Below are 5160 nucleotides of genomic sequence, written 5' to 3'. Positions count from 1 at the left end.
CGGACAAAGGCCAAGGGAGGCGCAGGAGGGCCCGGGTCGGGCCGGGGAGTGGGGGCCCGCTCGGCCGGGGGCCACTCGGGTGCGGCGCCGAGGGCGGGGGTGGGGGGGTCGGAACCGCTGGTGCCCAGGATCCGCCTCCGGCCCCTTAATCCGGATCGGTTCGGTCCGGATTAGTAGTGATCGGTGTAAACACACTAGTGAAACCGCGTGTTTCCTCGCGAGATTTGCACGGCTGGGAGGCGGGGGGGGGGTTCTTGAGGTGGGGGGGTTAGGCCGCCGGTGGGGGAGGGGACGCGAAGGTGTTGTTGGGGGGGCGCTGCCCCGGCGCTCCGCCTCCTCCAATCAGCGGCCGGGATGGCGGGCAGGGGTTAGCCGGGGGACCCCGCGCCGGCCGGCGGAGCAGGCCGCGCCTGACGGGGCTGCCGAGGGCGGGTGGCTGGCAGCGAGGGCGGCCCGACTGCGACGCGAAGGGCGGTTGGTCTGCCCGAGGGCGCCGGGGCAGCGGCCGGGCCGGAGCCTCGGGAGCCGCCTTTGTGTAGCCGGCGACCGGGCTGCGTCCCGGGCCGCGGAGCAGCGTCGGAGAGGCCCGCCTGCCGCCGCCGCGCTGGCCCTGATCGCCACACATCTGGGTGAGGAGTGAGGCTGCTCTGCCCGGGGACGGATCGAAGAGGAAGGGGGCTCCGGCGCGAGTTGTGGGGTCACGGAGTTCGCGGTGCCCACCCGATGGCCGCCGGGCCCGCCATTCCCCGCAGCCACCGTCCAGTTCCCCAGACCCCACGCCACAGGCGCGGAAACCTCGCCGAGCGCATCCGCCTTCCTCCCACGTACCTGACCGGCCGGGCGTTCTCCAGGGACAAAGGTGTCCTGGGAGCAGAGCCGAGCCCTCACCAGTGTGCCCCCCTCCGGAGCGGAGGGCTACCCCCGGGGGACTCTCTTCGAGCACCGAGAGGGAGGTTCCATTGCAACCTCTGGTGACAGAACGGGCCTCCCGGGGTGCTCGGGGGGTCTGAGGGTAAATGGCAGCGTGGAAAAACAGGCCTGCCCCCCACAGTGTCTGCTGAGACGGTGAGCTGCGATGGGAGGGCTTCCTGCATGGGAAAGGGCTCCCCCTCTGACCCCAGCGCCAAAAGGAAAAAAGTCACTTTCTTCACCTAGTCTCACGAGCCAGAACACCGACTTCAAAGTAACTGCTCGGCTTTGTGTTTTCCTCTGACGCTTCCTTGACCAGATATCTGAACGAGACTGAAGGACTACAAGCGACTCACAAGAGAAAGTCGGGCTTTTGAACGGCCACTCGAACTTTTCCAGGGGTTGGCAACTACTGCAAACGGAGTTCGTATTTCTTCCTTATTCTTTATTTTTCAAAATACCGACTGGACAAAGACCTGACAAACGGGCAAAGTATGGCAAATTCTTCTCCGCCCTTCAGAATTCAGGCACTATAGAAAGACTCAAATCTGAAGCCTTCCACATCCCAGACTGCCTGGAAAGATAGCTTTTTGAAGATTGGAGGGTAGGGAAAGGGGGCAAGGTGGAGCACGTGTCCTGAAGCATGGAAAGGAAGGAGAACCGAAGTCGTGCACTGGTTCCGCTCAGGACAGCACAGAGGGAGAACAAACGGGCCCTTCTTCATTACAGGAGGACCGGGGAAATAATTCAGCAGTTGGACAGAGTGATGCATGCTTTTACTCCGAGGCAGGGGGAGGATCTCTGTGAGTTCCAGTCCAGCCTGGTCTACATAGTGAGACCAGCATCCATGGGAGGCAGGTCACAACTGTGTGTAACTCCAGCCGCTTACATGGGCACACACAGTCACATAATTAAAAATAAATCTTAAAAAAAAAACATGCCCTGCAACTTAACTGTGCAACACGGGCTGGCCTCAAGACAGAGTGCTGGGCTTACAGGCATGCAGCCACGATGCACAGCCTAAAAATAACTCCTTAAGATGACACTGGATGTCATAAATCAGGAGAGGAGAACGTAAGAGAAAGGAGTGGAGAGAGCTGAAGCTGGGTTCTACTCCAGCTGGTCCCCACACAAGTTGCCTGGGCCAACTATCGAATCGTTTCAAGTTTCACCAACCTCGTGCTGAAGATTCCCAGTGCCCTTTTGAGATGGAAAGGTCCCTTTGGGGCTTTTTGTTTTGGTAGAAGGTCTAATATACCTGAGGCTAACCTAGATCTCTCAGTGTGGCTGAGGATGACCTTGAACTTCTGATCCACCTGCCTCTATCTTCCAAGAGCTAGAATTAATTACAGGCTACAAGCTAGGAAGTCTTATAAATGAGCTGCATTCCCAGCACACAGACACACCCTTATTAGTATTTTTAGAGTCTGTGTAGCCAAGAGTGGCCTCAGTTCTCAATCCTCCTGCTTCAGCCTTCTAGGAGATGGGAGTTATAGGCATGTGGCCTGACACCTGTCTCCCCAGTGCAAATTTTTTTGTGTGTTTTGGTTTTTTGTTTTTTTGAGACAGAATTTGTCTGTGTAACAGTTCTAGCTATCTATCCTGGAACTTGCTCTGTAGATCACGCTGGCCTCGAACTCACAGAGATCCACCTGCCTCTGCCTCCTGAGTACTGGGATTAAAGGTGGGTGCCACCACCACACAGCCTGAGTATATTTTTTTAAGGAATCACTAGAACACAGAGATGAAAAATTTTTTCACTCTTCTTAATTTTCTGTACATGTCAAAGAACCTAATACCATCCCAGGTCTCCTTCCCCGAGACTCAACAGCCATTCCAACAGGAACTGCTTACAGGAATTGCTTAGAGTAATTGAGTGATTCTTTATATTAAGCATCATATGATTCAAAATATCAATACAATACTAGCCAAGCATGATGGTGAACACCTCTAATCCCAGTACTCGAGAGGCAGAGGCAGGCAGATCTCTGAGTTTGAAGCCACCCTAACCTACAGAATGGGTTCCAGGACAGCCAGGACTACACAGAGAAATCCTGGTTTTAAAAAAATAAAGGCCAGGCGTTGGTGGTGCATGCCTTTAATCCCAGCACTTGGGAGGCAGAGGCAGGCCTGATCTACAAGAGCTAGTTCCAGGTCAGGCTCTAAAACTACAGTGAAACCCTGACTTTAAAAAAACCCAAATAAGCCGGGCGATGGTGGCGCACGCCTTTAATCCCAGCACTCGGGAGGCAGAGGCTGGCGGATCTCTGTGAGTTCGAGACCAGCCTGGTCTACAGAGCTAGTTCCAGGACAGGCTCCAAAGCCACAGAGAAACCCTGTCTCAAAAAACAAAAAACAAACAAACAAAAAAAACCCCAAATAAATAAATAAATATGAATAAATAAAACTCACTAAGACAAGAAAATATACCTCAAAAAAATTGAAACATTCTGTCATTTTCTATAATATAATTTAACCAAGGGTTCATGTGTTAATTTATATAAACTGTTTGGTCATGTGGGAATGGCAAGTGATGCTATCCCATGTGCAAGAATCTCTGTGCACAGGGTGGTGCACACCTTTAATCCCAGCACTCGGTTGAGTTCAAAGCTAGCCTGGTCTCCAGAATAGCCAAGGCTACACAGAGAAACCCTGCCTTAAACAGACAAAAAAGAATCTAGTTCCCATGAGTGGAAACCCTAAACATGGAACTAGGTGCTCATGTGGCTCACTGGTCCTTGGCTTTAGATTGAAATTCAGAGGAATGAAGGAAAGGCATCCAGATTCAATAAAAGTCACAGAGGATAACCATACATCTGGCTGGACATATGTGAGAGTAGCTATGGTTTTCTCCAAGGTTTGTTGTGCAGATTTCAAAGCCAGTGAAGGTTACTTTGCCCAAGCATTGGGGAAAAGTGGGCTAAACTTCAGCAGAATCCTTTGCTGTACACCTTACGGAGTCTGTTGTATGTGTTCTGTATGGGACTGCGCCCGAGAATTTTCATTCCTCGTGTGCTTTCCTGACATTTGCTTTTGGAAGTGTGGAAAGCAATCTGGTTGGTTGTTGAAGAATTAACTCGTAGGAAAAGTACTTGAGGAAAAACTAGGGTCCGTTAAGCCCTTTTTACTGTGAACGTATCCTCTTAGACCCCTGAGTACTACAGATTTTTCTAGTTTTTTTGTTTTTTGAGACAAAGGCTCACTCCGCCCTAAGCTGGCAGAAACTTGCAGCAGTCTTCCTCTGCCTACCGTGTGCTGTGTGCTAGAATTACAGGTGAGAGTCGCCACACCCATCTCTGGCACACATGTTCTGGAATCTTCCATAATGGTCATATTCATCAAGAGAAGGTGATACAGAGCCAGAGAGATGGCTCAGCTGTTAGAGGCTAGGCTCACAACCAAAAGGGTAAGAGGTGGTTTGATGGGCACTGCTGCCACTAAGCCTAACATCTGTCACTGGCCATGGCTGTAGCACTTCCAGTTACTGGTGGCTCAGGCGTTTAACATCCCGGCACCCGAGAGGCTGAGGGTTATCAGGGTCATCCTGAGATACAGAGCAAGAGCCTGTCTCCAAAAGTGAAAGCAGCATCAGGCAGAGTGGGCTGATGGTGCCCCTGTGCCTGTATGCTGGCACTGCTGCCACCTCTCCTCTGAGAGGCTGTGGTGTAGTAACCAGGAGCATAGACTTTACCCTCCAAAAAGCCCTTGATTCTGATCCTGGCCCAGGCTCTTAAAGGATGCGTATCCTTAAGCTCCAAGCCTCAGCTTTTTTATCTGCAAAATGGTATTTCAACCTCACAGGAATGCTGGAGGATTAAGTGAGAAAGTTTTGGACTGGAGAGATGGCTCAGAGGTTAAGGACACTGGCTGCTCTTCCAAAGGTCCTGAGTTCAATTCCCAGCAACCACATGGTGGCTCACAGCCATCTGTAATGGGGTCTGGTGCCCTCTTCTGGCCTGCAGGCATACACACAGACAGAATATTGTATACAAAATAAATAAATGGGAAAAAAAGTTTATATGCCTGACAGTAATCCCTGAATTAATGGACCCCAGCACAACTTCCCTTTTCTGCCGGGGCTCTATGCACTTCTCCATAGTTTGGTTTGGCAGTGCAGTTTGATTTGGAAAAACAGGCTACCAGCGGACTGAGCACTTGCAGCAGGAAAGGGATTGCATGTCGTAAAAGCATTACATTTTGGGGGGTGGTTATTCCGATTTTTGGTCAGTGTAACAAATACCTGAGAAAACT

The 5160-nt window shown here is 51.6% G+C and overlaps 1 protein-coding gene across 1 annotated transcript in view; it reads right to left on the bottom strand.

The window, feature by feature from the left end:
* Positions 1-900, bottom strand: part of Tlk2 (tousled like kinase 2) — a 102537-nt gene extending 101637 nt beyond the window's left edge. Inside the window, exon 1 of the mRNA XM_013354572.2 lies at positions 829-900. The gene's annotated coding sequence lies outside the window, so the exon portion shown is untranslated. The remainder of the gene's footprint in view (positions 1-828) is intronic.
* Between the last annotated feature and the right edge of the window lie 4260 nt (positions 901-5160).

This window comes from Microtus ochrogaster, unplaced genomic scaffold (assembly GCF_000317375.1).
Source record: "Microtus ochrogaster isolate Prairie Vole_2 unplaced genomic scaffold, MicOch1.0 UNK48, whole genome shotgun sequence".
NCBI classification, from domain to species: domain Eukaryota; kingdom Metazoa; phylum Chordata; class Mammalia; order Rodentia; family Cricetidae; genus Microtus; species Microtus ochrogaster.
Note: the sequence above shows the minus strand (reverse complement) of the source record. Positions and strands in the feature narration are given on the sequence as shown.